Source organism: Mus musculus, chromosome 2 (genome assembly GCF_000001635.26).
Source record: "Mus musculus strain C57BL/6J chromosome 2, GRCm38.p6 C57BL/6J".
NCBI lineage: Eukaryota > Metazoa > Chordata > Mammalia > Rodentia > Muridae > Mus > Mus musculus.
The window spans coordinates 75181963-75198643 of NC_000068.7; the positions used below are offsets into that span (position 1 = coordinate 75181963).

At 41.5% G+C, this 16681-nt stretch overlaps 1 long non-coding RNA gene and 2 pseudogenes across 40 annotated transcripts in view; 2 read left to right on the forward strand and 1 right to left on the reverse strand.

Moving 5' to 3' along the window:
- The window catches only part of 2600014E21Rik, a 184753-nt gene that overhangs the window by 44308 nt on the left and 123764 nt on the right, over positions 1-16681 (forward strand). The gene's annotated exons all lie outside the window — the stretch shown is intronic.
- On the reverse strand, positions 9033-9892 carry Rps6-ps4 (ribosomal protein S6, pseudogene 4; annotated as a pseudogene). Its single transcript, NR_164193.1, has one exon. The product of NR_164193.1 is annotated as a ribosomal protein S6, pseudogene 4 (transcript).
- Positions 10258-10797, forward strand: Gm13653 (annotated as a pseudogene).

A 16681-nucleotide genomic window follows, 5' to 3' on the forward strand; every position in this document is an offset into this window, starting at 1 on the left:
TCCATTTTTTATTAGGTATTTAGCTCATTTACATTTCCAATGCTATACCAAAAGTCCCCTATACCCACCCACCCCCACTCCCCTACCCACCCACTCCCCCTTTTTGGCACTGGCGTTCCCCTGTACTGGGACATATAAAGTTTGCGTGTCCAATGGGCCTCTCTTTCCAGTGATGGCCGATTAGGCCATCTTTTGATACATATGCAGCTAGAGTCAAGAGCTCCGGGGTACTGGTTAGTTCATAATGTTGTTCCACCTATGGGGTTGCAGATCCCTTTAGCTCCTTGGGTACTTTCTCTAGCTCCTCCATTGGGAGCCCTGTGATCCATCCATTAGCTGACTGTGAGCATCCACTTCTGTGTTTGCTAGTCCCCGGCATAGTCTCACAAGAGACAGCTACATCTGGGTCCTTTCAATAAAATCTTGCTAGGGTATGCAATGGTGTCAGCGTTTGGATGCTGATTATGGGGTGGATCCCTGGATATGGCAGTCTCTACATGGTCCATCCTTTCATCTCAGCTCCAAACTTTGTCTCTGTAACTCCTTCCATGGGTGTTTTGTTCCCACTTCTAAGGAGGGGCATAGTGTCCACACTTCAGTCTTCATTTTTCTTGAGTTTCATGTGTTTAGGAAATTGTAACTTATATCTTGGGTATCCTAGGTTTTGGGCTAATATCCACTTATCAGTGAGTACATATTGTGTGAGTTCCTTTGTGAATGTGTTACCTCAAGTGCTTGATTCATCCTTCAGCCCTTCACCGTGGCTTGCTATTATGAAAGTCCTTCAGCTGCTTCCTTCTTTGTTCTGCATATAATGCTAATCCCACGGATGTGTAGCGATTAGGATCATGTAAATTCCTCTCACTCAATTGCAGGCTTTCTGTACACATACCACTAGTACACTGCTTGAGTGCCCTGTCTCTGTCTTTCCTTCTCATTCCTCTTTCACATCAACATTCCTAAATGCTTAGATGTCTTTGTGTGTAGGCCAGTATGAGTACACACACACACACACACACACACACACACACACACAGAGAGAGAGAGAGAGAGAGAGAGAGAGAGAATTTTATACCTACACTGTTAAATAGAATCTTGCCTTTAAAATTACTTACACTCAGAAGGCAATCTATAAATACCCACTCCACGTTTATCCAGAAATCATAGCTATTAACTCTCCTAACTGGCCTCACAACCTTGGTAAATGATCAGTGTAAGTTCAAAGTGGATTGTTAATGTACCATTCCCCTCTATTCTAAATACCCTTTGTGTTCACAGTCTTATAGAACTGCTTGTCTGGCTGTGGAGAGGGAAAAGATTGCATTCTTATTGTAGTAGTGATTTCCAAGATTCAGTTTAGACCTGCAGAGATAAACTCGACATGTATCAGAAAAGTGGCCTGCTATTCATGGCGTAGCTATGGCTGTCCTCTGAGCCTTACAAATGATCCGTGAAAAATATGGCACACTTGCACAGGATTAAACTATTAGTTGGGCAAATGGCTTGAGTTCAAAGAGTTGCTTTGTTTAGAGCCACCTGGTGACATTCCTCAGTCTCTAATCCAGAGTGGGAGCCACCACTTCCTGTCTACCTCCTGCCCTCTTAACCCACAGCTTGTTACATTAAGGTGGGGAAGTTTTATGTGTATAATTTGTGAAGTTCTCTTGAGCAGACAGTGCTATATAAATGTAAAATGCCGTTATTAATAATAAAGGTTGGCTAACCTAAGAATACTGTAGAATTAAAGTAATGAGATTCTATTTTTAGGCAGGCTTGCCAATACCATGCAAGCATGATAAGGCTGTGATTTAAGGCTCCCTTTAGCCTTCCCTAGCTGTAAAGAGCACACTTTCTGGGCTGCCTGTACACGGTATTTAGCCACAGGAAGCTCTATTGAAGCTGTTGGTTGTTCCATGATGGGATCCCTGCACACCCAGTTATAAAAAGGCCTCGCTCTTTCAGACTTGGGACTTCATCTCAAGCACCTTGCATTCACAAAACACGGGCACCTTGATAATCCCAATTGCTGCCTTCACAATGATTTTTTTAAACCTCTATAATGTGTTTTGAAATTTATGCATCTGTAATTGTATAAAGACTTAGGAAACATTTGTGATACTTGGTCGTCTTTGCTCTCAGAGGAGAGAAGGCATCCCACAGACGCCCAGATTCGAAGTGATTCATAACTAGAATCAAAGTCCTACTCCTCAGAACAAAAATAATTAGCTCTTCCTCCAGCCTAGTGTTCAGGTCAATGCTTTGTCAATAACAGTAAGTCTCCACCAATTTAGAGCAGCCTATAAAGATCGTTATGACTCATAATTACAGATGCAGATTTATGTCAAAATGCACGAGTAAATCTCAGGTTCTGGTGATGGGTCACCTTATATCAGGGGCGAAAATGTATCAGGAGACACTCTCCTTGGTGTCCCTCAGCATCTTTCTCTCTCCAGTTTGAAGAGAGAAATCGCCTTTCAATGACACGGATATGACCCAGGGTATGTTATAGATTCACAGCTGGAGGAGGGAGAAGTCAGTTGACTGAGTGGTAGGTAATGGGGGAAGGGAGGTGTCACTGTGGAAAATGTGATTTCGAAGGTTATTGTCATTTGGCTGAATGAAGAGTGCCCTTTCAACACCCACAGGCCAGACCTTGTAAATCAGGAAAAGATGAGTATCTGAACAGAAAGATGGGGTTCGAAATGACTGGAACTTCTGTGCATGGAAGCCAAGAGCCTGATTCCAAATACAGCGTGGTCATGGTACTCATGGGTTCTCAGATTCTACAGGATCCTGGGAGAAGAGATGAGAAATGGACACCTTGGCCAAGTTTTTTGTTTGTTTTTTGTTGTTGTTGGATTTTGTTTTGTTTTGTTTTTTTGTGGTTGTTGATGTTGCATCTCCTGTAGGGAATCTGAACTTTGCAAGCATCAACTAGTCTTCAGACAGCAATCTCCCTGATAGCAGAGTGGTAGAATGTTGCAGCAGCCTTGAAGGACGTGCACACACTCTGTGTATGCACAAGTAACTGTTCTCCCGTCCCCACCTGTACATCTCATGCACATGTCCCAAGAAAAGACAAAAGACGTTCTTTTGTATAGCAACTCTTAGACATTGTTGATAAAAACATAAAAAAATTAGCCACTCACCCTACGACTAAGCAGATCCACGTTGAGTGTGTACCAAAGAAGCAAGTGCATATGTCCACAAGGAGCTCTGCACCGGGAGAATCATCACAGCCTCACTGACTGCATCCAGTCTTGGTGGCAGCCCCAACATCCAGTGAACAAACTTAGACACACCTGCACTGAACAACAAGCATCTGAACTATGGATGCCCATACACCACAGATCAGTCTAAAATATATCTCAGTGCTTGGAAAAAGCAAAGGAAATCATAGTCAGGGAATCTATTCTCATGGATTTCAAGGGCAGGTAAAATTAATCTGTGAAGACAAATCAGCATGCTTAGCTACTTCCCTGGGCCTGAGGGTTATTGACTAGGAAGGTTCACAAGGGAACTCTGAGCGATGAAAATGTTTTATATCCTAATCAGGGCGGTGGTTAACATGGTATATACATATGTAAAAAATTCATTGGGATGTACGCTGAAGATTTGTGCATTTTACTATTTGTAAATTATAGCTTAATAAATAAAAGTTTTTAAAAGCTATGTTAAAAAAACGAAAAAGGAAAGAAACTCCCATGGAGGAAGAGCTGATTTCATAAGAGTGGGCGGGAACAGACAAAGGATGTCAGGTAGATGTTCTAAATGTAAGGAGCAGATGCAAGTGGATAGATGGAAAAATAGGAATATTTCATCTTCTCTTACATTTATCATGGGACGTGAAAATGCTAGGGTGAGGGAACTAAAATCATTAGCTGATGTGCTTAGAAATTCAAAGGTGTGTTTCCAGACTCTTCCTCTCAAATTAGGAAGTGCTTCATTTGCAAGTTTCTACTCAGGAAATGGTGTTGTTTAAACATAAAAAGCCAGGAAATAGACATGTGCAGTTGGCTCAACTCTTGTCTAAGCAAGAGATCAATTACTTAATGATATTGTTGGCCTTAACCTTTCTCCAGTAAAATATATTTTATTCTCTTGAGTCTTAAGAGTAATTAAAGCAGAAAGCTACAGTGTTTTAGGGGGGGGAAAGGATGTTAAGTGTAAGTTTTCCATTTTTCATACAACAGAGTCTTTTCTGCATTTTCCTTGGGTTAAAGAGGTACCGATTGTTAATAGAGATCTTCACAGGGGAAGATCCTGCCTTCCTGTGTCACTAATGAAGCAAAGAAACTTATGCTTTCCAGGACCATTATGACAGAATGTCCACGTGACATCTGCTACTCGTTATCCCGTTTCTGTGATTCTTGTTTGTCTGAAATTGCTACTGACATTTATAAAATGATTGCTGAATTTTAAAATGGACCCTAGAGATCACCAAGTCTTTCCTCCTCATTTAAGTCAAGGAAACGGAGATCAGGGAAGGTTAAGTGGCTTGCCTGGGCTGGGCATGGCTGGCTGACTTCTTGTGTGGAATTTGGATGCCTTTCTTACACTCAGTAGCAATGGAGGAGTCTGGGATCAAAGCGATATTGTTGATGCACCATTTGTATTTCATAGTAAAGGTGATTTGGCTAAAGATTGTCTTTGGGACCCAGGGAAGGTCCTAGGCACAGAGCTCCATTTCTAACCTGTAGGTAGTTTGAGTGTAGCAAAGCCTTTTGGCCACCGTGGTCAAGCCTGTCTGTCTCCTTTACCCGATGAGAATGGTTTAGGATATCAGGAGATGTGGCTTGAGAGCTGCCCGGCCTGTATTCATGGTTCACTACTCACTACCTGGGTAAATAAATTTCTTGCATTAAGAACCTAGCTTCTTCAAGTACAAAGTGGGGAGAACTGAGCCCTGGAGAGATGACTTAGCAGGTAAGAGTGCTTCCAGTATAGTTAAGAGAACCAGATCCCAGTACCCACGTAACAAGCCAAGTAGCTCGGCACACTTGCAACCCCAGCTTCAAGGGGAGCAGACACAGGGGGTTTATTGAGGCTCCCTGAGTTCTGGATTAGCTGAGAAAACACAAGCCCCAAGTTCAGGGAGAGAGACCCAGCCTCAAAGGAATAGGTGGAGATAGAAGAGATCTGTCTGATGCCTTCTTCAGCCCTGTTTGCCAGGTCCCCTACCACATACACATATGCCTGCACACCAATAAATAAACACAGGAGTCTTAATCTTCTTGCATATACAGCTCACTGAAGCCCTTGTTTCCATAGTAGCCGCTGTCAGTGCCCCTTCGGCCTCCAGCACCATCCATCACAAACCTTCTGTTTCCTCCATCTTTCTCATCTTCCTGATCTCCACGTGGGCTTCAGGCCACAGCCCACATTTAACACCTAATTCTTTTGTTCTTAAGAATGGTCTTCAATTCGTTCATCTGATAGATGTTTTCAGAAGGCAGGGAACACACAAGGCATTTATTTTACGTCTTTAACAGGACCTAGCACCATTAAGGGCATACAGTCAAGGGTTGAAAAATCACCTAAACAAAAGAATGAAAAGAGATTCAAATAGGGAGCTCTGATCCCATGGTGGCTGGGGGACTGCTTCCCTTCATTCCTGCAGACATTTTTAGTTAGCATTTGAGAGCATTAAGGTAAATCTGACGTCTTCATGCCTGTATTTCATCACGTAGCCTCAGTGGGAATAATTTGTATGATCATGTGAAAATATTTTATATAGCTGGAGCATTATATACCCACCTTCAAAAAAAAGTCTTGTCTAGAGTAGAGTTGTGACTTATACTGGAATCCAAATTAAGTGTTGGGCGCTTCCCTTTGGATCTGTTTGAGTGCAGACAGGTTAGTGTCAAGACCAAAACCCTGCTTTCTATTTAGGTAACAAATAAGGACTCCAGGCCAGAAAGAAATGCAAAGCGGTATCTCCAATTCCTGCTCATACCTGTATTCCTTTAAGTACTAAGAAGCATCAGAGCCCACAGAAAGGATCAGACTTGAGGTTATTATATACATGCATGCATACATACATGTATGTGTGTGTGTGTGTGTGTGTGTGTGTGTGTGTGTGTGTAATGGTTTGGATGGTTTTGATTTACACTGACAATCTTAACTCTTTTTAATGTCTCTATCTAATTTTTAATATTTAGGTAAACATTTTTCCCTGCTTATATAAAATATTGGTTACCTTAGGCATTTGAATCTTTGTGTAATTTCTAGCTAGTAGCCAACATATCCTAGATTGAAATAACAAAACCAAGGGACCCATCTTTCCCATACCTTGTAGCTGACTTACAGGAATTGCACTCTGTAAATGGTTTTGCTAACCCCCTTTACTTTTCCAGAGTGCTAATATTTGACTAGGTTGTTATAATATGGTCACATACACATAAATAACAGCTAGATATGCATGGTGTTTTGGGCAGTTTCTTGTTTTTCAGTTGTTTAGAAACACTATGAATACATATGGTACATAACTTGATGCTTGAACAGCCCAAGCAAGATAACTCGTGTAAGCATCAGTTTACATAATCTTCTGTGAACACTTTCAACTTGCTTTATTAGCAGTTTTCAACTGTATAACATGTTAACTTCTCCACATGACAGAACTCTTAAAATGACTTCTTCCATCTGATTGAATTTTGTGTTCTTTGGCCAAATCTCCCCTAATCTTCTCCTACCCCAAGGCCTTGTAACCACATCTCTGCTTTCTCCTTGTCTAGCCTGACAATTTTATGGTACCCTGGGACATCATGCAGCATTTGCCTTTCTGTGCCTGGCTTAATTCACTTAACAGAGTGTCCTCTAGGCCCCTCCACACTGTCACTAGTAGTAGGTAGGTAGGTAGGTAGGTATTTATTTATTTATTTATTTATTTATTTATTTATTTATTTATTTAAAGATTTCTTACGTATAGTGTTCTGCCTGCATTTATGCCTGCAGGCCAGAAGAGGGCATCAGATCTCATTACAGATGATTGTGAGCCACCATGTGGTTGCTGGGAATCGAACTCAGGACCTCTGGAAGAGCAGCTAGTGCTTTTAACTTCTGAACTTCTGAGCCAGCTCTCCAGCCCAGGTTTCATTATTTTTAAGGCTAACTTCTGCACCATCTTTCTGCCCACTGACACTTTAATTTTTGTTTAATTTTCTCGTCTTATCTGCGAATTTTTCATCCTTCATCCATTCCCCACTGAGTACCAACCATGTAGCACTCTGGGGCACAGCAGACCCCAATACCCTTACCCTCATAGAACTTAATACTAGGGTCTTCTTTTACTTTGAGCTCCCTTTGCCTTGACAAAAAAAAAAGTTTTTGACAATGATAGCCGATTTCTCTATCACAATTATGGTCATGGTGGGGGATTAGTTTTATTATTTAATTTTAGCAATATTGATATGCACATTGGCATTAATAACCTTTTTTATTGCTGTGACAAAAAACCCTGACAGAGGCAACTTATGGTTAGAAAGGATTATTTTTGTCCACATTGTTAGAGGGATTTCAGCCCATCCTAGAATGGAAAGTATGGTGGAAAGGCTGCGTCTGTCGCGGTGGGAGGCCAGGGGGAGGGGGAGAGGGATTCTTATACTGTGGTGAGCCAGGAAGCACAGTATGCAGGCCAGAATCCGCATTAAGTACAGCCTTGAAAAGGCTGTCCTGGGTGGCTCTCTTCCAGCAGCCAGGCTCAACCTTCTAAGGGTTCGAAAAAGCTCCACAAGCTAGCGACAAAGCAGTAAGATGAAGAAGCACACGAGGAACATTTTAGACTCCACTCTCTGCAATGTCTCATCCTCAAAATATAGTCATTTAGTAACCATAGAATGAGCTGTCTTCTCTCTAGAGCCTTGTTGCAATGAAGGAGAGTTCCCGCCCCCCACCCCCACCCCCAGAAAGTACATACTAGGAGCAGGGCATGTTGGCAGCAGTGTGTGTGCACATGCGTGTTGTGTTACATAGGCCAGAAGTTGACTCTCCTCCCATGCTCTACCTTGGTTTTTGAGACAAGGTTCCTCACGGAGTCTGGAGTTATCTGACTGGCCAAGAATGTGCACGTCTCCTCCCCAACCCTTACAGCAGTTTTGACAGATGAATGCCACCATACCTGATATGGACACCAGATACCCAAACGCCTATCTTTATGCTGGTGTGGCAGGTACTTTACCAGTGGAATCTCCTCCCGTGCTCTACCTTGGTTTTTGAGACAAGGTTCCTCACGGAGTCTGGAGCTATCTGACTGGCCAGGAATGTGCATGTCTCCTCCCCGACCCTTACAGCACTGTTTTGACAGATGAATGCCACCATACCTGATATGGATACCAGATACCCAAACTCCTATCTTCATGCTGGTATGGCAGGTACTTTACCAGTGGAGCCATCTTCCCAGGATGTATTTTTTAAAAAACAAAAAAACAAAACCAAAGAAAATGGGAATAATTTTAATTTACTTTGATGACAAATGCTTGTGGTATTTGGACAATTAAAGTATATATGGCCAATTAATATTTCACAGAGACCACTTTTGTTCTTGGTGTCTTAGTTTGCTTTCTATTTCTGTGGAAAAATAAAAACAAAATAAAATTTCATGACATAAGCTACTTAAAGAGAAAAGAGTTTATTTGGCTTATAGTCCGTCATTAAGTAAAGTCAGGGCAGGAAGCTGGAGGCAGGAACTGAAGCAGGGGCCATAGAGGAGTGTTGCTTACTGGCTTGCTCCTCATGGCTCCTTCAATTTGGTATATATATATACTTGAGATATATATATATATCTCAAGTCAACTTGCTGAGGAGTGGTACTGCACACAGTGCACAGTGGGCTGGACCCCCACACATCAATCATTAACCAACAAAACAGGCTTGCTTATAGACCAGTCTGATAGAACTATCTTCTCAATTGTAGTTAATCTCTTCCAAAATGACAGTAACTCTCAGTAACAAAAATTTAGCCAAAAAACCTGGCATACTCTCTTATATATTTTTCATGCTCAGAAATATAAAGTATTTGTTGTGCCATTTGACACATTTTCTTTTTTTTTTTTTTTTTTTTTTTTTTTTTTTTAAAGATTCAAGGTCATTATTTATTTGTTGCTCTTAAAGACTCATTTTTGACTGGACTCAGACTTAGAAGTAGAAGCTCTCAGTGAGGACAGCCTACGTCTCTTGGCAATCTGTTCCTGGCGCTTTTCTTTGGCTTCCTTCATTCTCTTGGCCAAAAGTTTAGCGTATTCTGCAGCCTCCTCCTTGTTCTTCTTAGTGCGTTGCTTCTTCAGAGCAATACGTCGGCGTTTGTGTTGCAGGACACGAGGAGTAACAAGTCGCTGAATCTTGGGTGCTTTGGTCCTGGGCTTCTTACCTTCTTTGTTTAAGGGCTTCCTGACAACATACTGGCGGACATCATCTTCTTTGGAGAGATTAAAAAGCTTGCGGATTCTACTAGCCCTTTTAGGTCCCAACCGACGAGGCACAGTAGTGTCTGTCAGTCCAGGAATATCCTTCTCTCCTTTCTTTACAATGACCAAGTTGAGAACACTGAGATTAGCGTCCACAATGCATCCACGAACAGACTTGCGCTTCCTCTCTCCAGTTCTCCTTGGCCTGTAACAGGAATGCCCCTTACTCAACAGCAGGCGCACTCTGCCATGGGTCAGAACACCTTGCTTCATGGGAAAACCTTGCTTGTCATTCCCACCGCTGATCCGGACCACATAACCCTTCCACTCTTCACCAAGAGCATCAGCGGCTACTTCCGTGGCCATGCGCTTCTCATAGAAGGTGCGGAGCTTGCGCTCGTCATCCACCTCGATGAGCTTCTGACAGCCGGTGGCGGGGAAGGAGATGTTCAGCTTCATCTTGACACAGCCGAGCGCCTGGGAGGCGTCACCCACATTTTCTATTTTAACAAATGCTTATGATAGTATTGGATTCCAAGAGTCATGGCTGAAACTAGTTCAGATAGGAGTGAGAGATGCACTCTGAAGCTCACAGGTTTCTGACTCCAATCCAGGATGGTTAACAGGGTGTGGCTCAGTCTTACATCAAACCCAGCAGCCGTTGGACATGTGTTGAGAGAAGTGGGAGCCAAAGTGTCACACAGTGGTAGTTGTTCTTTCAAAGTCATGGTGGCTTGATGAGGTATTAGGAAAGGCATTACAGTGACAAAGAATAAGTGGAATTTCTTGGTTATGTAAGAGGTTTTTCAGAATGGTTAATGTTATAACCATCCCTCTATTAAGAGAACTTAAGAGAAAACATTAAGAGATTAAGAGATCGGCCGCCGCAGCCATCTTCCAGTAATTCGCCAAAATGACGAACACAAAGGGAAAGAGGAGAGGCACCCGGTACATGTTCTCTAGGCCTTTTAGGAAACATGGCGTTGTTCCTTTAGCCACATACATGCGAATCTACAAGAAGGGTGATATTGTAGACATCAAGGGAATGGGCACTGTTCAAAAAGGAATGCCCCATAAGTGCTACCACGGCAAAACCGGAAGAGTCTACAATGTCACCCAGCATGCCGTGGGCATCATTGTCAACAAGCAGGTTAAGGGCAATATTCTGGCCAAGAGGATCAATGTACAGATTGAGCACATCAAGCACTCAAAGAGCAGAGACAGCTTCCTGAAGCGGGTGAAGGAGAACAACCAGAAGAAAAAGGAAGCCAAAGAGAAGGGCACCTGGGTGCAGCTGAAGCGCCAGCCTGTGCCACCCAGAGAAGCACACTTTGTGAGGACTAACGGAAAAGAGCCTGAGCTGTTGGAGCCCATTCCATACGAATTCATGGCCTAATGTACACAAAGAAATAAAATACCAGCACCAGGAAAAAAAAAAAAGAGATTAAGAGAAAACAGAGGAGTCTGCTAATAGACCAAGCTAAACCATAAGGGATCAAACAAGCTCTGCTCTGTTTTACGGGGAAGTTTTTAAAGTACTACTATGTCTGTGTCCATCATACCAAACCTTACAGAGGAAGTTGGCTGTCCCAGTATCACAGCTGCATTCTTGGATAGAGGATATATAAGTATGTAATCTAAAGCAAAGGACACTTGAGACGCCTCCTGCTGTAGTTATGAGTGGAAGCTATGTGTTTTAGCTACAAATCAGTTGGTTCTGTATATAGTCTCTGAGTCTGAAATAAATTTATGAGTTCACCTCTATTTTCTGAACAGAAGTTCCAAAGGATTTCTTTTTCTTCTTGAAATTCATAGTAAAAATAAGTAGTTTTCAAGAAAACCAGTAATTTAAAAATAATAAAATCATAAAATCTTTAGAATATTTTTCTTCTATCAAACATAAAAAATAGCAACATTATTTTGTTTCTCGTTGTTCTTTTAGTTATATGAGGCTAGTGCCCTTTTTTTTCAGCGCTGAGTTTAATATCCTTTTAATTGGCAAGGAAACTGAGGCATATATAGAGAGAAAGCTTTTCCAGGCTCCTCCAGTCAATCTTGAAGTAGAATGCCACAGCACATACCTTTAACCACCTTCTTTACAATGCCTCTCAGGCTTTGGCAAGAGAAAAGGCAATTCTGTATTATTCTTTTTTATTTCATGCTGTTTATTCAAAGGTCAAATTCACATCTCTTCCAGAAGGACATTTTGTGGGGCTTTTTGGAAGATGGTTTGTGGTCCTTTGTAAAGATCTCTTTGACTTAAGGTGCACATATCCAACTTCAAAAGTTGCCCTACTTGAGTAACTTAGAATTATCTGGTACTTACTTACAACCTTTTAGTAAATGCCCTTCTGGCTTGGGGTGCTGTTGGTATTTCATATTTAGTACAAGTATCTGAAACTTGCCCTTAGAAAATATCTTGGTTTTATGTCTCCCAGACTGCTTGTTGCTAAAGGCAAAATGTGAAATGGAGAGTGTTGGAATTTCACTGCACTAGCTGAGTAAGGTGTAAACTACTGCATTAAACACACTGATGATGTTATAAATCTGAGCTTTGTTTGTGGGATGAGTTGAATAAAAGTAAGACATGGGACAGGAGAGGCTGCACCCTCCAAGGTGAAGAAAGTTTCCTTAAAGAAACAATTGAACACTTCTGTAACATTATGTTATATTTTTGAACTATAGTTAGAATATCACATGATAATATTCCTAAGATATTTATCACTCAATCAGCTTATAGGGAGGCAGTTGCTCTTCTTCTAGAGTTTTGCTTGTTCTACTTTTCCAATATGTACATCTTTTAAATTAAAGTAATTCTTATCTATTGTGGAACATCTACAAATGCGTGAATAACTTTAAATGTAATAATACAATTACAACTACAATTAACATTTTAGTATACTTCTTTTTAATATTTATTTTATATACAGTTAAATTTTTAGTACACTTACTGTGTGTGCACATGCGCGTGTGTGTGCGTGCATGTGCTTGTATATGTGTGTCACGGCATGTATAAAGATCAGAAGATATGTGGGCGTACGTTTTCTCTTTCGCCTATGTGGGCCCCAGGGGTCAGATTTAGGAGGTCAGGTTTAAGAGTGTGGACCTCTACTTGCTGAGCTATCTTGCCAGTCCAGATATACACTTTTAAATGTAATCTATTTTTAAATATTTATTGATACATCACTGAATCACACAATATAATTATAATATAATGAGAGCCATATTTTTAATGGTTATTTAGCATTCTTTGTGTGAGTATAAATATCCAATCACTTATTCTGGAAATTAAAGCATCTTAATTTTTAAATAATGCTGCAGTGAACACTTCTATAGAGAAATCTTGGTATATATTTATCATCTCCTTTCCTAAGGGTAAATTCCTGCCAGTGGACACATTGACTTGGAAATTTTATGGTCAAATCTTTCTCCAGAAAGATATCAGTTTAGATTCAAATGACATGGCATCTCTGATCTTTCTTGGAAGGCTAGGTCTGCTCTTTCATGCCAGCAAAGCAGGGCCCTTCCTTAGCTGCTTGCACAGTTAGACAACCGATGAGCTGAGACAGATCCCTGGCTATTCATCTTTATGTTTTGTTCTATTGCAGCTTGCTAAGGTTGGCATGAGGGAGAGAGAAATGATGGGGAGCATACGTCCAGAGAAAGAACTCCCGACTAAACCAGCCTGCCACAGACACAGTGCTTTCTTGCAATAGACTTGCAAGAGGAGCGCTTGCAAGAGAGTGGCAGGTCCTTATTTCCTACAGACACTTGCTTTGGAAGTCCAGCTTCATTCTGTAGGAAAAGAAGTAAATGAGCCAGCTAGTGAGGTTGTTTCTGAGCACATGTCTTGCAGTGTTACTAGGGCTTCCCTGCTTTATACAAAGAGGCTGTCGTGAGTGGAAAATGTGTCCTGTTTGGGAAGGAAATATGCTTCTGCTTGTTTCAAAGCCCAAAGAATGTCTGTAGGAGCTGAGCTTATCTTCTTGAAGGGCAAGATCTACTCTCCATTCTCAATGGGTAATTTAAAATAAAAAGGAAACCCCAGCTTTTTATTTTCAGAAAACTCCTAGGGAGGTTGATGCCCCTCACTTCTAACCATGAATATCATGTAGGGGAAAGTGGACTCTGTGGTAACTATTTCAAATATAGGAAAGTGAACAAATATTGCATTCACTGAAATCAGAGGAGACTCTTCTAGATACAAATGTTGTTTTATGGCACTCACCCTTCATCACGGAGGCAGGCCTGTGTAGTATAGTACCCAAGGTCAGAAGGCTTTGACTCTATGTAATGTACTTGTAGAGTCGCACAGAATAGAAATACCATTTTCATTGTTAACGAGGAATTTAAATTATGCAAAGTCCAGGGACTGAACCAATTGAAGCTTCACTGACTGTCAGGAAGAAAACAGTGCTCTGCTCACCAATAAAGAGTCGCTATCTGCAGAGCAATCAAAGCAAAACCACATCTCATGACCTACTCACAAACATGGCAGTGGCTCGACTCTTCCAAAGTAGTTGACAGACTGAGCTTCGTCCAAAGGCCATGTCAACCGGAGCTGCTGTGCATTAATCTTAGGGATAATTGGAAGCCAGTTAGTCTATAGATCGAGTGTAAATGTGCAAACGGAAGGCTTCCTACCCATTGCACTCTCTCACTATCAAACAAATCACTGTAGTAGATTCCAACTCTGTACAACACCCACAGATTAAAATCAGTCTATTGCACATCATATTGCCTCATAAAGAATGAATGCAACTCTTTCAGATTCCACATCGGGCTTTATTAACATGTCTATTTGTCTATTTGGTGCCTGTTTAATTTGACTTGCTTACTTGTGTCAGGCCCATGTGAAGCCTTTAACGGCTAGAGTGGTAGTGCTCCAAGAACAAGAATCCTGTTACTCAGTGGTTCTCAGCCCTGATTATATTCTTGCAGTATGAAGATGTCACTGGGGTGTTCTTAGAAGTTCTGTTGTGGGAGCACCTTCTTCACTCAGACTAACCCTACTTCTAACTGAGCTCCCTCTATACATTGTCACTTTTTAGTCACTTAAGGGGAGTCTGTTTAGCTATAGTGTTAGCAATAGCAATAACTCAAGAGTGCCAGTATCAGACATGTTAGCTCAGCCACAGACCTTATTTTTATTGATTTGCATATGTGTGTTTTAAAACTGAGAGTGATACGATAATGGATTTTTTTTTTAACAGTTGAAACTCTGGCCATTCAAAACTAGTGTGTTTGCCAGTGATCATAGATGATATAGGCACCAAAACAAACAGACAAACAGCCTTAGGTCCCCACAGCCCTGCTGGGCTTTGTCCAAGTGAGCTGGGCAAACCAAGATGCAGCTGCCTCTGTTCGCCAGCAGTTCCTCTTGCCCATGATTTTTCTAAGGATGACCAAGTCCTCAGGGATGCATCTGGCATCTCAGACTGTCAAAGTAAGAGGCCTGTGCTTGGTTTTCATGTGGCTTTTTTTTTAAGTTGGCTTAGGCAGTACTGCCTCACCCACCCACCCCACTGATATTAATTTTTCCCAAGCCAAGCACTAACCTGACTTATATTTTTCTGGAAAGATTTCAGATGAGGAACTTGGACCTGATGACTCACAGACCACCACCACCTTCAGTTTTCTTGGCTGAGGTGATGTTTCTCTCTGTTAAGTGGGCCCTGACCCTCCAGAAGCTTCTGCAAGATGCCATACCTGAATGCTTCCAGCTCCTTACCTGGGGTTCTCGTCCTAGGTTGTTGTAATCCGAGTGCTCGGCACAGAGTGCAACCTTCTTTCAGTTGTGTGCCAGTTTAGGAAGAGGTCTAACTCTTGTGAGAGCTTTTGTGTTCCCAACATTCTATTTTCAGAAAGTAAGATTGGAAATCCTGAGCCTAGTATACAGTTGGCATCCAATAAATGTCTGAAGCAAATAGTTAGCCCGATGAAGGGAGAGAGTCTTAGGTGGCTTAAAGACCTAGATTCAAATGCTGACTCCATCTGGCTTTTCTAGGCGTCTCTTTCCCAAACTATGTGTGGAGAGTTAAAACTAGATATTGATCCTATCCATTTTCTGCCTGGGGTTATAACCAGAAAAACATAAGCTGTGTTGAGAAGAATTGAAAAGAGAAAGAGCAAGCTGGAAATGCTGAATCAGACAGGTCAAAAAGAATCAGGTCACCACTGTGCCCCAGAACACCCTGGACAGTCAGCAGAGCAAGCTATGCATCCTTGGCCTGTTCACTGGCAATTTCACTTGCTTGCTTAGAATGTTTTAAGCACCGTGTTTTAATTGACAAAACAGGTTCAGCAAAGTAAGTAATTTTCTTAATGTTATCCTCCGGCAGAACTGATGCGAGAAGATTTGATCTTGAGACTCCCTGATTCCCATAGACTCATATACACACATATACACTTTATACTGAAACATGTATATGAATGAGTAATAAATATTGCACACATACATGCATATTCAACTTTTGCAACTGCATGCCCCAGCTGCCAACGAGGACAAGCAGCAGAAAGGATTTTACAGAACTGGGATGGCTCACCCCACCCCAACTCTGTGTGGAAGTTGGGGTGAGAAGGAAGCCCATAGCCTAAGTCTAATAATTTTTGAACCAGTCTCTCATGCATGAAACTTTATGGCCTCCTGAAAGGTGAGTGAGTAGCTTTGATTCATTGGAAGTCAGAAACAGCTTTTTAAACATTTGGGAATCAAGCTAGGTAGTTAGTCTGCCTTGTAAAATTCTCTTATGGATGTCACCATTAGAAAAATTTATCTGAGCTTACTATTCCACACGGCTCATCTAAAACCCCCAGGTCTCTGGATTTGGAGATTAGCTGAGGGTTTCAGCGCCGATCCCAGCTGCATCTTAATTTGGGTGATGGTGAAGAGCTGCAACTTTTTTTTTTGTTATCACCTGATTTCATCCATGTAAAATAGGTCACCAAGATGTCACATTTTATGAGGTTATTTATTCCTCCGCTCCCCCTCTCTCTCTTGGGCTGCAGTTTTGTGGGTTATTTTTCTTCTCTATTAATGAGGGAAGTTCAGAGTGCTGAATTTTGTTTATTGAGGCAAGTGGCACCTGGGAATTCTGAGCAAAGAAAAAGCTTAAAATGTGACATATTGAGGGGTGACCGCCTTGAAAAGATCATTTCAGTTTCAAACATTAATCAAGAAAGGCTTAAAATCAAAAGTGTTCTTGAATTCACAGTTGACTTTTAAGTTGATATAATATACACATGCAACTTTCAAAACAACCTAATTTTGTGTTAACACC